Source organism: Schistocerca gregaria, chromosome X (genome assembly GCF_023897955.1).
Source record: "Schistocerca gregaria isolate iqSchGreg1 chromosome X, iqSchGreg1.2, whole genome shotgun sequence".
Lineage (NCBI taxonomy): Eukaryota > Metazoa > Arthropoda > Insecta > Orthoptera > Acrididae > Schistocerca > Schistocerca gregaria.
The window spans coordinates 597,785,394-597,800,336 of record NC_064931.1 but is presented as its reverse complement, the minus strand read 5'-3'; the positions used below and the strand labels follow the sequence as shown (position 1 = coordinate 597,800,336).

The 14,943-nt window shown below is 42.6% G+C and overlaps 1 protein-coding gene and 1 non-coding gene across 2 annotated transcripts in view; both read right to left on the bottom strand.

Annotated features, from left to right (window-relative positions):
• Positions 1-14,943, bottom strand: part of LOC126298235 (uncharacterized) — a 512,920-nt gene that overhangs the window by 399,238 nt on the left and 98,739 nt on the right. The window lies entirely within an intron of this gene.
• On the bottom strand, positions 4,585-4,659 carry Trnas-cga (transfer RNA serine (anticodon CGA)). Its single transcript has one exon. It is a non-coding gene; the product is annotated as a tRNA-Ser (tRNA).

The window sequence follows — 14,943 nt, the reverse complement described above, 5'->3', positions numbered from 1 at the left end:
AGTTGGTGTCCTGCCATAGGGAAGAGGGGTGGGTAGGAAGGAGGGGGGATGATGGTGAGAAGAAAGTGAGGGGGAGGGGAGACGGTCTGGGGGAGTGTGGAAGCCTGGGAAGGAGGAAGGAGAGGGAGAGAGGAGAGGGGAGGAAGTGAAGGCGGAGAGGGGGGAAAAGAGGGAGCACTGGGGGAAAAACACAGGAGGAGGAAGGGGAGGATCAAAGCTGGTAGGAGGGGTAGATGGAGGGGATTAGGGCATCGTCAGGGAGAGGGAGTTGACGGAAGCCACCTTGGGCGAGGATATGGGGTGTGGTAAGATGGAGAGCGGGTGGGATGCAGTAGTACAGGTGTGGCAGTGACGGGGGTAGGAAAGGATGGGAGAGACAAGTGGGAGGCCTCGGCTAGGCGGCACGGCGCTTATATTCTCTTCGTGTAGAGGCCGCTCCTGTCTTGATGTCGTCCTATAGGGGGGCCCATCAGCGTTATCTCACAGCCCACTCTGCTCTTCCGTTCTTGCCCGACGTGCAGGCGCTTGACGTTACGCCGGAACAAATGGTACGCATTTCCTCTCATGGTCGAAATCGCAACCATTTTTGACAGCCTATGGTAGCCCAAGTTATTTGTGTGGTTAAGAAATCTTAAAATCCCTCAACATCTTTCCAGAATTCTGCAGGAGTATTGCAGGGTACGAATCATTTACTGCCAAGCAAGTCAGCCATAAACAATCTAACTTAGGTATTCAACCTATTAGCTTTGCTGGATGGTTGCTTGAACAGAATCATCGAATGCACAGACGACATACTTGTCTGTAGTTTCAAAGTCTTTGGGGCAAGTCACAGGTGAAAGCAGCATGCGTTCTATCACCGATTCAGTACTGAAGCTTATTGTGTACCAGGTAAGAGGTACGCAATAATTACCTGGAAAGCCACCTTCACACAGGAATAAACACTCGCCTGGCGCTTCTCAGTCCCTTGCAGCAGCTACCATATGGAGCTCATAAATGCAGACTTATTCCTGCTTCCACATCGTTTCCTTCCACAGCCCATCCGCCGAAAGTGAGGACGTCCACCTTGGGAGCTGCGCGGTCAGTGTGGCAAATTTCTAACCGAAGAGGCCGGGTTCGATTTCCGGTCGGGTCGTAGATTTTCTCCACCCGAGTACCTGGTGGTGCGTTGTCCTTACGTTCGTATCGTCATTACTGACTTTTCACAAAAAATGGCTCTGAGCACTATGGGACTTAACTACTGTGGTCATCAGTCCCCTAGAACTTTGAACTACTTAAACCTAACTAACCTAAGGACATCACACACATCCATGCCCGAGGCAGGATTCGAACCTGCGACCGTAGCAGCCGCGCGGTTCCGGACTGCGCGCCTAGAACCGCTAGACCACCGCGGCCGGCTGACTTTTCACAGTTAAGATGGATTTATGGGAGCGTACTGAAATCCAATAAATTGAAAAAAAGTGCAGACAGCCGTCATAGGGAGTGATGTCAACCACAGGCTACATCGCTTTCGCCTTGTAATGGCGGACAATAAAAACTTTCCACCGCCAACTGAGAAACACCCCGCGTCGTTGATACTCAGTTACGAACTAGTGGCTAGACAGTTCCAATCAATGCCAGCAGTCAGCTCAGTACAGTGCTCTGAAGACTACCTTCCGTCTTAGTGGTCGCTATTTAGAGGGAATTAGGATCAATAACGGAGTATGTGCTTGACTGTACTAGGTTTAGGACAGTCAGTGCTACCCCTCGAAGAGTACAAAAGTTAATTATCATTTTTTAAACTACTCTTAACAAATGTTATTGGTTTTTTCTTATCGTCTTGCCACATTTGTTAGCACCACCTTATCAACCAAGTCTTAAAGAATAAGAGAACAATGGCTATGTTTAATGAGCTGCAGCAGTTTTTTGCTACCCTGGGTGTTAGGGCTGAACCAATAGTAGCATTCAGTTACTACACTAGTCGCCGAAGTGGCGTCAAATCGAAAGACTTGCACCCAGCGAACGGTCTACCCACCGGAGGCACTAGTCACACGATATTTAGATTTAATTACTACATTCACAACATTTACGTGGTGAGCGAAGATTTGGAAAAACAATTTTCGCCAGTCAACATTTTGATATCGTGGAAAAACTTTAGAGGTTGTCGGAAATTTTGGCCTATTCTCAACATCTGACGGCGAGAAAAAAGAAACCGGAAAATTTTGACAACGAGTCAGTGCACAGCATTCTCACCAACATAGAGCGAGGAGGAAAAGAGAGTACAAACTAATCAGGTCAAGAATTTTATTGATTTTGCAGTAACACTGCACGGCTTTAATGTATGCCTGTTCAGATTGCTCTGAGCACTAAATGCCTGTTCAATTCTAGTGACGTTCATCCGTTTCCTTTCCAGGAATATTTTTGCAAATTTTTTAATCTTTTCCGAACTTAATTTTCATACATGCCAGACTGAAATTCGTCGTATAGCCCGTCCAAAATTATTGCAACAACTGCCAACAACCCAGACTCTCTTGGTGGCGCTCTTGGCCATACGTGAAGAAAGCGAGACCAACGGTCAACAGCGTCAACCACTTAAAACTCAAATTGCCGCCTCCACCCTTTCCGGCCGTCGATCGAAAAGTGAAACCCTGGAACAACTATATCCAGCGATTAGAGCAACGCTATGCTGCGCGTCAGATATCAGGTGATATTGAAAGAAAATAATTTTTATTAGCATATGCAAGTCCCACTGTATTTCAACTTCTACAGAAATTGTCACCTACTTGTGAACCAGTAACTTCTCACATTAAAGGAAGACTTGGAAAATATTTCGACTCGCTGCCAGACAAAGTCTCACGGAGTGGCCACGCAGTCTGAGACGCCATCTAACGGATTGCGCGGCCCCTCCCGCCGGAGGTTCGAGTCCTCCCTCGGGCATGGGTGTGTGTGTGTGTTGTTCTTAGCATGAGTTAGTTTAAGTAGTGAGTAAGTCTAGGGACCGATGACCTCAGCAGTTTGGTCTCTTAGAAATTCACATACATTTGAACGTTTTTGAACGCCAGACAAACATTATTTTCTGTATTTCAAAATGTTAAATAAAACATCTACAGAGCGGATGGCTGAATTACAGAGATTGGGTCGGGAATGTAAATTTCGTTGTGAAAATTATCAATGTCAGAAATCGTATGCAGACTAATTCGCGACATGCGTATCATACCTTCTACAGACAATAAATTAAATAGGGACCCAATATGTCTAACAGACCGGTATTTAGAAGACTGTCTCACGCTAATATAGGCATACGAACAAATTCATGTATGTGCGGAAGCAATACAGTGTTTCAGTACACGTTAACAGCTGGCAAGGCCAGACCCGAAAGCCATAGGGCTCGCGCACTACTCGATTGAAACAATCAGTAAACAAGTTCAGAAACTCAAAATTGCAATCTTGTTCGCGCTGTGACGTAAACCACAAAAACAGACAATTGTTTATATCGAAACGCAGATTGTAATTACTGTAGAAAGGCAAGACATAAAGCAGATAGGTGCAAAATGGAGCACAAGCGACAAAAACAGCAGACACTCAAGCACATCACAGTGATCAATAAAAAATCAAGTATTGTTCATAACGAACATGCGTGTATTTAGAAACTTACACGGTCCAAACGTCACGTGAATTCAATGTTTTATGGCAATAACAAGTCATTATCTATAACTCTTTGCGTTGTTGTTGTTGTTGTGGTCTCCAGTCCTGAAACTGGTTTGATGCAGCTCTCCATGCAAGCTCTCCATGCTCTCCATGCTCTATCCCGTGCAAGCTTCTACATCTCCCAGTACTTACTGCAACCTACATCCTTCTGAATCTGCTTAGTGTATTCATCTCTTGGTCTCCCTCTACGATTTTTACCCTCCACGCTGCCCTCCAATGCTAAATTTGTGATCCTTTGATGCCTCAAAACATGTTCTACCAACCGGTCCCTTCTTTTTGTCAAGTTGTGCCACAAACTCATGTTCTCCCCAATCCTATTCAATACCTCCTCATTAGTTATGTGATCTACCCATGTAATCTTCAGCATTCTTCTGTAGCACCACATTTCGAAAGCTTCTATTCCCTTCTTGTCCAAACTATTTATCATCCATGTTTCACTTCCATACATGGCTACACTCCATGCAAATACTTTCAGAAACGACTTCCTGACACTGAAATCTATACTCGATGTTAACAAATTTCTCTTCTTCAGAAACGCTTTCCTTGCCATTGCCAGTCTACATTTTATATCCACTCTATTTCGACCATCATCAGTTATTTTACTCCCTAAATAGCAAAACTCCTTTACTACTTCGAGTGTCTCATTTCCTAATCTAATTCCCTCAGCATCACCCGATTTAATTTGACTACATTCCATTATCCTCGTTTTGTTTTTGTTGATGTTCTTCTTATATTCTCCTTTCAAGACACTGTCCATTCCGTTCAACTGCTCTTCCAAGTCCTTTGCTGTCTCTGACAGAATTAAAATGTCTTCGGCGAACCTCAAAGTTTTTAGAATGAGATTTTCACTCTGCAGTGGAGTGTGCGCCGATATGAAACTTCCTAGCAGATTAAAACTGTGTGCCCGACCGAGATTCGAACTCGGGTCCTTTGCCTTTCGCGGGCAAGTGCTCTACCAACTGAGCTACCGAAGCACGACTCACGCCCGGTACTCACAGCTTTACTTCTGCCAGTATCCGTCTCCTACCTTCCAAACTTTACAGAAGTTCTCCTGCGAACCTTGCAGACCTAGCACTCCTGAAAGAAAGGATATTGCGAAGACATGGCTTAGCCACAGCCTGGGGGATGTTTCCAGAATGAGATTTTCACTCTGCAGCGGAGTGTGCGCTGATACGAAACTTCCTAGCAGATTAAAACTGTGTGCCCGACCGAGACTCGAACTCGGAACCTTTGCCTTTCGCGGGCAAGTGCTCTACCAACCGAGCTACCGAAGCACGACTCACGGCCGGTACTCACAGCTTTACTTCTGCCAGTATCCGTCTCCTACCTTCCAAACTTTACAGAAGCTCTCCTGCGAACCTTGCAGAACTAGCACTCCTGAATGAAAGGATATTGCGGAGACATGGCTTAGCCGGGCGTGAGTCGTTCTTCGGTAGCTCAGTTGGTAGAGCACTTGCCCGCGAAAGGCAAAGGTTCCGAATTCGAGTCTCGGTCGGGCACACAGTTTTAATCTGCTAGGAAGTCTCAAAGTTTTTATTTCTTCTCCATGAATTTTAATATCTACTCCGAATTTTTCTTTTGTTTCCTTTACTGCTTGCTCAATATACAGATTGAATAACATCGGGGAGAGGCTATAACCCTGTCTCACTCCCTTCCCAACCACTGCTTCCCTTTCATGCCCCTCGACTATTATAACTGCCAACTGGTTTCTGTACAAACTGTAAATAGCCTTTCGCTCCCTGTATTTTACCCCTGCCACATTCAGAATTTGAAAGAGAGTATTCCAGTTAACATTGTCAAAAGCTTTCTCTAAGTCTACAAATGCTAGAAACGTAGGTTTGCCTTTTCTTAATCTATCTTCTAAGATAAGTCGTAAGGTTAGTATTGCCTCACGTGTTCCAACATTTCGACGGAATCCAAAATGATCTTCCCCAAGGTCCGCTTCTACAAGTTTTTCCATTCGTCTGTAAAGAATTCGTGTTAGTATTTTGCAGCTGTGACTTATTAAACTGATAGTTCGGTAATTTTCACATCTGTCACACCTGCTTTCTTTGGGATTGGAATTATTATATTCTTCTTGAAGTCTGAGGGTATTTCGCCTGTCTCATACATCTTGCGCACCAGATGGTAGAGTTTTGTCATGACTCGCTCTCCCAAGGTCGTCAGTAGTTCTAATGTAATGTTGTCTCCTCCCGTGGCCTTGTTTCGACTCATGTCTTTCAGTGGCCGGTCAAACCCTTCACGCAGTATCTTATCTCCCATTTCGTCTTCATCTACATCCTCTTCCATTTCCATAATATTGTAGTCAAGTACATCGCCCCACCATTCCGCCTTCCCTTCTTTGCTTAGAACTGGGTTTCCATCTGAGCTCTTGATGTTAATACAAGTGGCTCTCTTTTCTCCAAAGGTCTCTTTAATTTTCCTGTAGGCAGTATCTAGGTTACCCCTAGTGAGATAAGCCTCTACATCCTTACATTTGTCCTCTAACCATCCCTGCTTAGCCATTTTGCACTTCCTGTCGATCTCATTTTTGAGACGTTTGTATTCCTTTTTGCCTGCTTCATTTACTGCATTTCTATATTTTCTCCTTTCATCAATTAAATTCAATATTTCTTCTGATACCCAAGGATTTCTATTAGCCCTCGTCTTTTTACCTACTGGATCTTCTGCTGCCTTCACTACTTCATCGCTCAGAGCTACCCATTCTTCTTCTACTGTATTTCTTTTCGCCATTCCTGTCAATTGTTCCCTTATGCTCTCCCTGAAACTCTGCACAACCTCTGGTTCTTTCAGTTTATCCAGGTCCCATATTCTTAAATTCCCACCTTTTTGTAGTTTCTTCAGTTTTAATCTACAGTTCATAACCAACAGATTGTGGTCAGAGTCCACATTTGCCCCTGGAAATGTCTTACAATTTAAAACCTGATTCCTAAATGTCTGTCTTACCATTATATAATCTCCAGGATTCTTCCATCTATACAACCTTCTTTTATGATTCTTGAACCAAGTATTAGCTATGATTAAGTTATGCTCTGCGCAAAATTCTACCAGACGGCTTGCTCTTTCATTTCTTCCCCCCAATCCGTATTCACCTAGTATGTTTCCTTCTCTCCCTTTTCCTACTGATGAATTCCAGTCACCCATGATTATTAAATTTTCGTCTCCCTTCACTACCTGATTAATTTCTTTTATCTCATCATACATTTCCTCAATTTCTTCATGATCTGCAGAGCTAGTTGGCATATAAACTTGTACTACTGTAGTAGGTGTGGGCTTCGTATCTATCTTGGCCACAATAATGCGTTCACTATTCTGTTTGTAGTATCTTACCCGCATTCCTATTTTCCTTTTCATTATTAAACCTAGTCCTGCATTACCCCTACTTGATTTTGTAATTATAACCCTATATTCACCTCACCAAATGTCTTGTTCCTCCTGCCACCGAACTTCACTAATTCCCACTATATCTAACTTTAACCTATCCATTTCCCTTTTTAAATTTTCTAACCTCCCCGCCCCGAGATCCGAATGGGGGACTATTTTATCTCCAGAATATTTTACCTAAGAGGACGCCATCATCATTGAATCATACAGTAAAGCTGCATGCCCTCGGGAAAAAATTACGGCTGTAGTTTCCCCTTGCTTTCAGCCGTTCGCAGTACCAGCACAGCAAGGCCGTTTTGGTTAATGTTATAGGGCCAGATCAGTCAATCATCCAGAATGTTGCCCTGCAACTACTGAAAAGGCTGCTGTCCCTCTTCAGGAAGCACACGTTTGTCTGGCCTCTCAACAGATACCCCTCCGTTCTGGTTGCACCTACGGTACGGCCATCTGTATCGCTGAGGCACGCAAGCCTCCCCACCAACGGCAAGATCCATGGTTCATGGGGGGGCTCTTTGCGTTAACAAAGTGTTAATCACTCTGCGCCACTCTGAAACTTTGTTGAAAGTTTTCTGAAAATTGATTAACACTTTGTTCTCTTTGCGTTAACAAAGTGTTAATCAATTTTCAGAAAACTTTCAAAAAATTTTCAGAGTAACGCAGAGTCGTCAATATAAGTTGTTAATCTGGAGGCATTCTGAAATGAGAAATACCAATGTTTACGGACTTTCGAAGTCCTCTCGTCAGTTTTAGCAATTAGGAGATTCCAGTGCAAGGTAATTTTCAACAGATATGACTTACAAACAGTTTACGAAACAGGATACATTTGCAGTTGACGATGCAAATAAAGTAACAAATTTACTAGGGCAGGATCACTTCAATGCTTTCGGGTTCACGATTCACTAAGGAAAGGATCAAATTGAAACTGATATTCCTAAAGGAAAATTAAATCAGCTGTAAACCCATACTTAATTGCGCAACTTGTGCTTGAAGATCCCGTTTTGTCTAAGATCAAATATTATATTCCTATGGAGTGGTCTAATGATAAGTTACTTTATCAACCACAGATTAAATCTTTTTGGAATATGAGGCATGCACTTACATTGTACAAAGGTGTCATTTTGGTGTATCCAGAAACAAGCAAGACAAGAGTGTTTGTTTCTGCGGTGCTTAAATCTAAGGTACACATGTGCTACATCAATGGCATTGGTACATAATTCGTCGCACACTAATTTCCAGAAAAGAGGCATATTGGAAAAATATTGACAAAAATATTGAAATGATGTTGGTTTAATGCCTGTTATGACAAAAATAGCAGTGAGCTCCACTTCGAAAACATTTTTCTTGGCCAAAGCTATCAGAACCCTGGTTAGGTCTCCGTACTGATTTTCCAGGACCATTCCTCGGAAGCTACTACTCATTCTCATTGACACTCTCTCCAAATTTCCATTTGTGGTACAGATGTCATCGATATCTTCAACAAAGACCATTCAGGCATTATCTAAGGTCTTGTCTATTGAAAGACCGCTGAAATCTGGCGTCACTGATAACGGCACACATTTTTCTTCTCACCATTTTACGGCAATTTGTTAAACCAACGGAAGTGCACACTTCACGACTGCACCATTTCATCCTAAAGTTTCAAGTCGCACATAACGAAGCTATTATATGAAATCGTTGTGTCTGTAATAGATGACATGTCCAAAAGACCAGACACCATGCAGAATCCATATGTTTGGCGACATCGTAGTGAACGCACATTGGAAGTGTGTATTTGTCATCGCCATACTGGTGTTATCACCCTGCGTGATTGTATGGGGTGCCAGTGGTTACACTTCTCGGTCACCTCTGTTCGCATTGATGGCACTTTAAACAGTGGATTTTACATTTCAGATGTGTTACGACCCGTGGCTCTACCCTTCATTGGATCCCTGTGAAACCCTATATTTCAACAGGATAATGTTCAGCCGCATGTTGCAGGTCATGTACGGGCCTTTCTGGATACAGAAAATGTTCGACTGCTGCCCTTGTCAAGCACATTCTCCAGATCTCTTATCAACTGAAAACGTCTGGTCAATGGTGGTCGAGGAACTGGCTTGTCACAATACGCCAGTCACTACTCTTGATGAACTGTGGTATCATGTTGAAGCTGCATGGGCAGCTATATCTGTACAAGCTACCCAAGCTCTGTTTGACTCAATGCCCAGGCGCATCAATGTCGTTATTACTGCCAGATGTGGTTGTTCTGGGTACTGATTTCTCAGGATCTATGCACCCAAACTGCGTGAAAATGTAATCACATGTCAGTTCTAGTATAATATATGTGTCCAATGAATACCCGTTTATCATCTGCATTTCTTCTTGGTGTAGCAATTTTAATGGCCAGTAGTGTATTGTGGGGCGGAGGGTGGAATTATTGTTATTAAATATTTTGTTTTTCCTGGGCGATTAGCAACATAAGTGGGGCGGCGGGTGGAATAATTGTTATATAAATGTTCCTTTTATTTATTTAATGCTGTTGTTTGCCGTTCTCAACATTGGCTCTCTAACTACAATATTGGCAACCAGAAAGTGATTAGCAAAACGTCAAGACTGTAATTAGAATTCCTAGTGCCCACTTCATCTGAGAAATACACTTATAGCTACAGCTTATAGCTCTGAGGAATTAGGAGATTGTCTGGGATTCATAATCAAAAACCATTTTCTCTAACATGTTCACTACATTCTGAAAGTCACAGACCAAAAAGAATCCACACAATCCAACTACCAGAGCAGTTCAGACTCTAATGCGCTGATTCAACTATAATTGTTCAAATTAAATGTTTAAGTGAATGCTCGCCATAATTTGATGATAATGTTCATCAAATGCCACGTTAAATAATGGTAGAATGTCTGTACCGCGGTGGCACGTGAAAATACTACATACGCAAACTGAAGATAGATCATTAAAGTCATCCCAGAATTAACACTTCACTCGAAAACGATTTCATGGTTACGCGTATCCCGAGCAACTTATTACGGCATCTGAGGCTGTTTATAGCAATGATACCGACGCGACGCGACTCCCGGCACAGGTGGTGCGCTAATCAGCGTCTGGAGAGAACTGGGGCCTTGCCTCTTTCGCGCAGCGTTATTACATATAAAGCCGCGGTGCGGACGGCTAAGGGGACGCCTGATCAAATCCGCTCTCCCGACTAGCCACTGGGCTAGTAACGCACCATTTTAAGTTATCGAATAAATTATTGCTTCCTTTGCTGATGGCCAATGAAGGTCTCAATTTAAATGTGCAATCAGCACGCAGGTAAGTAATCATAATAAAAGTCTGACGTGGCTCAGTGAAATATTTTGGTCGAGAGAATTAATTTAATTACACTACACGCAGTAGACGAGCTCTGAACTTGCCCTTTGGAGATACGCTATCGCTATAGTTTTAGAGTTATTCAGTTGAAACTTCTCACATCTTTATGATCAGAGCGGATCTCCCTTCTACTTAAATTTACACATCCTAGCCTTATTTATTCACCTACTTAATCTATCTTACTTCATTAATATTTAAGACAAAAACCAGAAAATCATGAATTTCAACTAAAATTTTAATTTGTGAGATCCAGAATACTGTTTCTACTAAATTATTATGAAACAGGAATCTAAATATAAGTTTCTAGCTTTTTTCTGTTGCGCCAATGATTTTTACAGAAAAACGTCCAAATTTCGAAAATGGTTAAAGTTAATGAACTGATATTTAGCACATATTGATTTAGTATTACTCCTGACATGCTAGAAACGTTTCAGGTTATTTACTTGATTTTTAAAGTATTGGGCAACATTTATGACGTCAGAGCTAGTTACAGCTCACTGGGCTGGCACACAATGGAAAGGCTTTTGTGAATTTTATACGGCGTGCGTAGGCTGCTTCCCTACAGTATGAATAGGTGTTGTATGTTCTTTCGGACAACTACATTCATATTACGCAAGCAGTCATGCATTGTGAGGCGAGGACATATCTGATACCAAAATCCTGTTTCCCTTTCCTGTTGCTTTTGTGAATAAAGCACGGGAAGAACGGTAGTCAGTATCTGGACATTAGCTGTAATTACTCTTGTGGTAATCTCTCTAGATGTGGAAAAAAATAATACATTATCCCATCAAAAGCACCTGGACACTTCTATGTAATGCGGACTTGACCACTGGATGTCCTTCGAGCAGGCCCATCAATATAAAAGTTGGTGGGGAAAATTGTCTTCATACTGCAGAAGCAGTGACAGCAGAATTGGTCGGTCAGCAAAGCTCAGTGATGTCGGATGTGGATTACTCATTGAATGTCACTTGCGTAACAGATACGTCACGGACATTTAAAGTCATCTGAAGCAGTCCAAGTCAACAGTTGACGATGTGATTCTGAAGTGGAAACGTGAAGGAATAATCACAGTTAACCGAGACCAGTCAGACCTCTTGTACTGACGGACAGGGACCGCCGAGCATTACAGAGGCTGGTTGTTCAAAAATATCATGAAATCAGAGGAAAGAATCGATCGTGAATGCTAAAGTAATACGAGAAGTTCGGCTAGGACAGTGAGAGTGCGTTGGGAGTTAGGATGAATCAGGTAAAGTGGTCCAACAGCCCCCTCCCCTGACGTCACACATTCCTGTAGTAAATGCTAATCGACGCTTGAGGCAGAGTTAAGAACGACGCTGTTCGACATTAGATGACTGGAAACGAGTGATTTACAGTGAAGAATGATTCTATAACCTGTGCCAATCCGATGAATGTGTTTGAGATTGACGAATGCCTGGAGAAAGTTACCTGCCATCATGTGTAGGGCCAAGCGTGTCGTACTGAGAAGATGGTGTAACGGTACGGGTGTGTTTTTCGTGGTTAAGTTGTAGTTCCCTTATTTAGCTTAAACAACAGCTAAAGCTGGAAGAATACGAATACAGTTTACAGCATTTTCTGCTGCGTGCAGTTCAGGAATAGTTGGGACAAGATGATGGTTTGTGTCATCATAATAATCAGCAATTTCATAAACAACTTCTATGGGACAATGGTCTGGGGACAATAACATCCCGAGGCAGGATTCGAATCTGCGACCGTAGCAGTCGCGCGGTTCCGGACTGAACTGCCAAGAACCCCTCAGGCACTGCGGCCGGCCCTGAACCTAATCGAACACCTTCGAGATGAGGAGGAACCTCGACTTAGTTCCAGACCCCAGTGTTCAACTTCTCTACCTTCTCTAGTTGCGTCTGTTAAGTAAGAATGGGCTGCCATTCCTCCATAGGTATTTATACAACTCATCGAAAGTGTTCACAGCAGAGTTCATGCACACACCCCACCATATTAATGTCCATTGAAAGGTGTCTGGATACTTTTGATCAGATAGTACATGCTACCTAACACTTCTTGGGACGTTATTTCTTTACATGTTAACAATAAACCTCTTGATGATGCACAACATCTCTCTTGTCACGTTTGGCACAAGAATTTTATGTGCATTTCCGTCTCAATCTTCTAGTTAATCTACAAACCTGCTACGAAACTTTTCTGTCTTATTTGGATTTTATCTTCTTCCCATAGTGTTAGTGGTGATCTAGCGGGTAGAGCACTGCAATCCAACAGTGGAAATCTCATGCTCAATTCCGGGGAGTGGTAGAGACGTTTTCTCGTTCCAATCCCTCCAGGACGGCTCCAGGTAGATTCAGCCTCCTGTCAAATTGAATACGGGGCCAAGTAAAAGTCGGCACTGTACCTGCGGTCAGGCCGATATTCCACTCACGGGGTTGCGCCGCGGACTTCATTTTTCTTTTACCTATTTCCTGTAGAAATCCATCCTGGTGAGGGTGTCAATCAGACGAAGAAAATTTGAGAATCGGTCAGACGGGAGTTTCACAACCCACTTTCTTCGTGGAGAATGCAATTTCCTTGTGGTATTAGCCAAACCGTATGATCGATTCAGTTAAGCCTGGCATCTGGTTTTGTCAGTACTAATTTTATGTGATGGTTTCAATTTACATCGCTGGAGACGGATACTAGTACATATTTTATTGTTGTTGCTGTTTCCAGTGATCTACCGAGACCATTTAATCGAACAGTAATGGGCCATTACATATATTTACGATGAGGTTCAGTTGCCAGTACTTGCATCAAATGTCGATACGCTGGAGGTCTTCCAACATTTTTCAGCAAAGCTGTGTCAATACGACTTCACTACATACAACAAGCTTACGCACCCTGCACCGTTATCCTCCAGATAATCTCTTTGCATAGTATTTCTTAGTGACCTAATGTTATTGTGCTCCAAACAAGGATGAAATTTTTACCACTGTGTTCATGCTTCTAATTCATGTATGTTTACCGCCAAGCAATAAAGTCCATGTCCCTTTGATTAAATGCAGTTACGGAACAGGTCGGGAAATTGTACGTTCAGTTTATAGCAGAAAGCATGGGTAGTTTTCCCGTCGATATTCCACTGTTAAAAAATGTTTAAACGTGTGTGAAATCTTATGGGACTTAACTGCTAAGGTCATCAGTCCGTAAGCTTACACACTACTTAACCTAAATTATCCTAAGGAAAAACACACACACCCATGCCCGAGGGAGAACTCGAACCTCCGCCGGGACCAGCCGCACAGTCCTATTCCACTGTACTGATTTGTTTTAGGTAACAGAATTGTAATGTGACGTTATGTACCATATTTCGAGGTGTACTTGAGAATACTATGCAAGATCTGAATGGACTGTGTAGTAATCAAGGAAATATGTTAGAAGAATTGCAGCCTGTGGTCACGGTTACTTGCTAACATGTCTTCAGGACAATACAGAGTTTCCTTTAACACTGCAAAAAGTTTCTGAGAAATCGAATTTTGAAGATTTTGTCAGTTTATCTAAGCGTCTGCGTCTGCTTGGCTCACCTAACTCATTAAAAGCACACAAAAAAACATTAAGCTGAAAATACAAGCAGTGTATGGGCTTACACAGAATTTTGTTCCGGGTGGGGTCCTGTCTCCATTTACAAGGACGCAATTTTGGCTATACAATTTAATCCCTGATATTTATCGACGTTATACAAACAATTAAACAAGGAATAGCTGTTAGAACTTGTATGTAACAAAGTATCTATCAGTAGTAGCATTTTGGGAAAGTGATCTACTAATCTACCGGCATCAACAGGAAAGCTACGATGCACTGGGTAGCAAAACAAGACCGCGCAGTTTATTTTGATTTATTCTCTTCGGTATCTGGGTTTTAAAAGGTTTAAAACTAGAAAATATTCTTTATAAGGCTGCCATTGAAACTGAGAAGGAGAGTAGATTGTGGACCTGAGTTCTGATATTGTGGAAGTAATATGAATTGCATGTTCCTAAAACCGCCAAAGCGTTCTCTCGTCTAGTATTTGGGCCTTTTTTAAGGGTTTCTTCTGCCAAACTGGAAGTTCTCCAGCTGCAGACGGAGTTTCTGGCAATATTAATTGGCAACATCGATTTCACAGACTAAGCTATACTCTCCGTACGGAAATTTACACACTTGCTTGGGATCATGCTCTGAAGGGGTTTAATTAAATCTTAATGGATCTGAAACCTGTCGTGGAGCTGGTTTTCTACGTGATACAACAAAATTAAGGCTACGCTTCTTCAGTAATGTTCCTCTGGGCTACTGGCAGGACTGTTGTCTCCATTTTTCATTGTGGACACAGAACTCACTATTGTTGTTGTTGTTGTCCTCAGTCCTGAGACTGGTTTGATGCAGCTCTCCATGCTACTCTATCCTGTGCAAGCTTCTTCATCTCCCAGTACCTACTGCAACCTACATCCTTCTGAATCTGCTTAGTGTACTCATCTCTCGGTCTCCCTCTACGATTTTTACCCTCCACGCTGCCCTCCAAT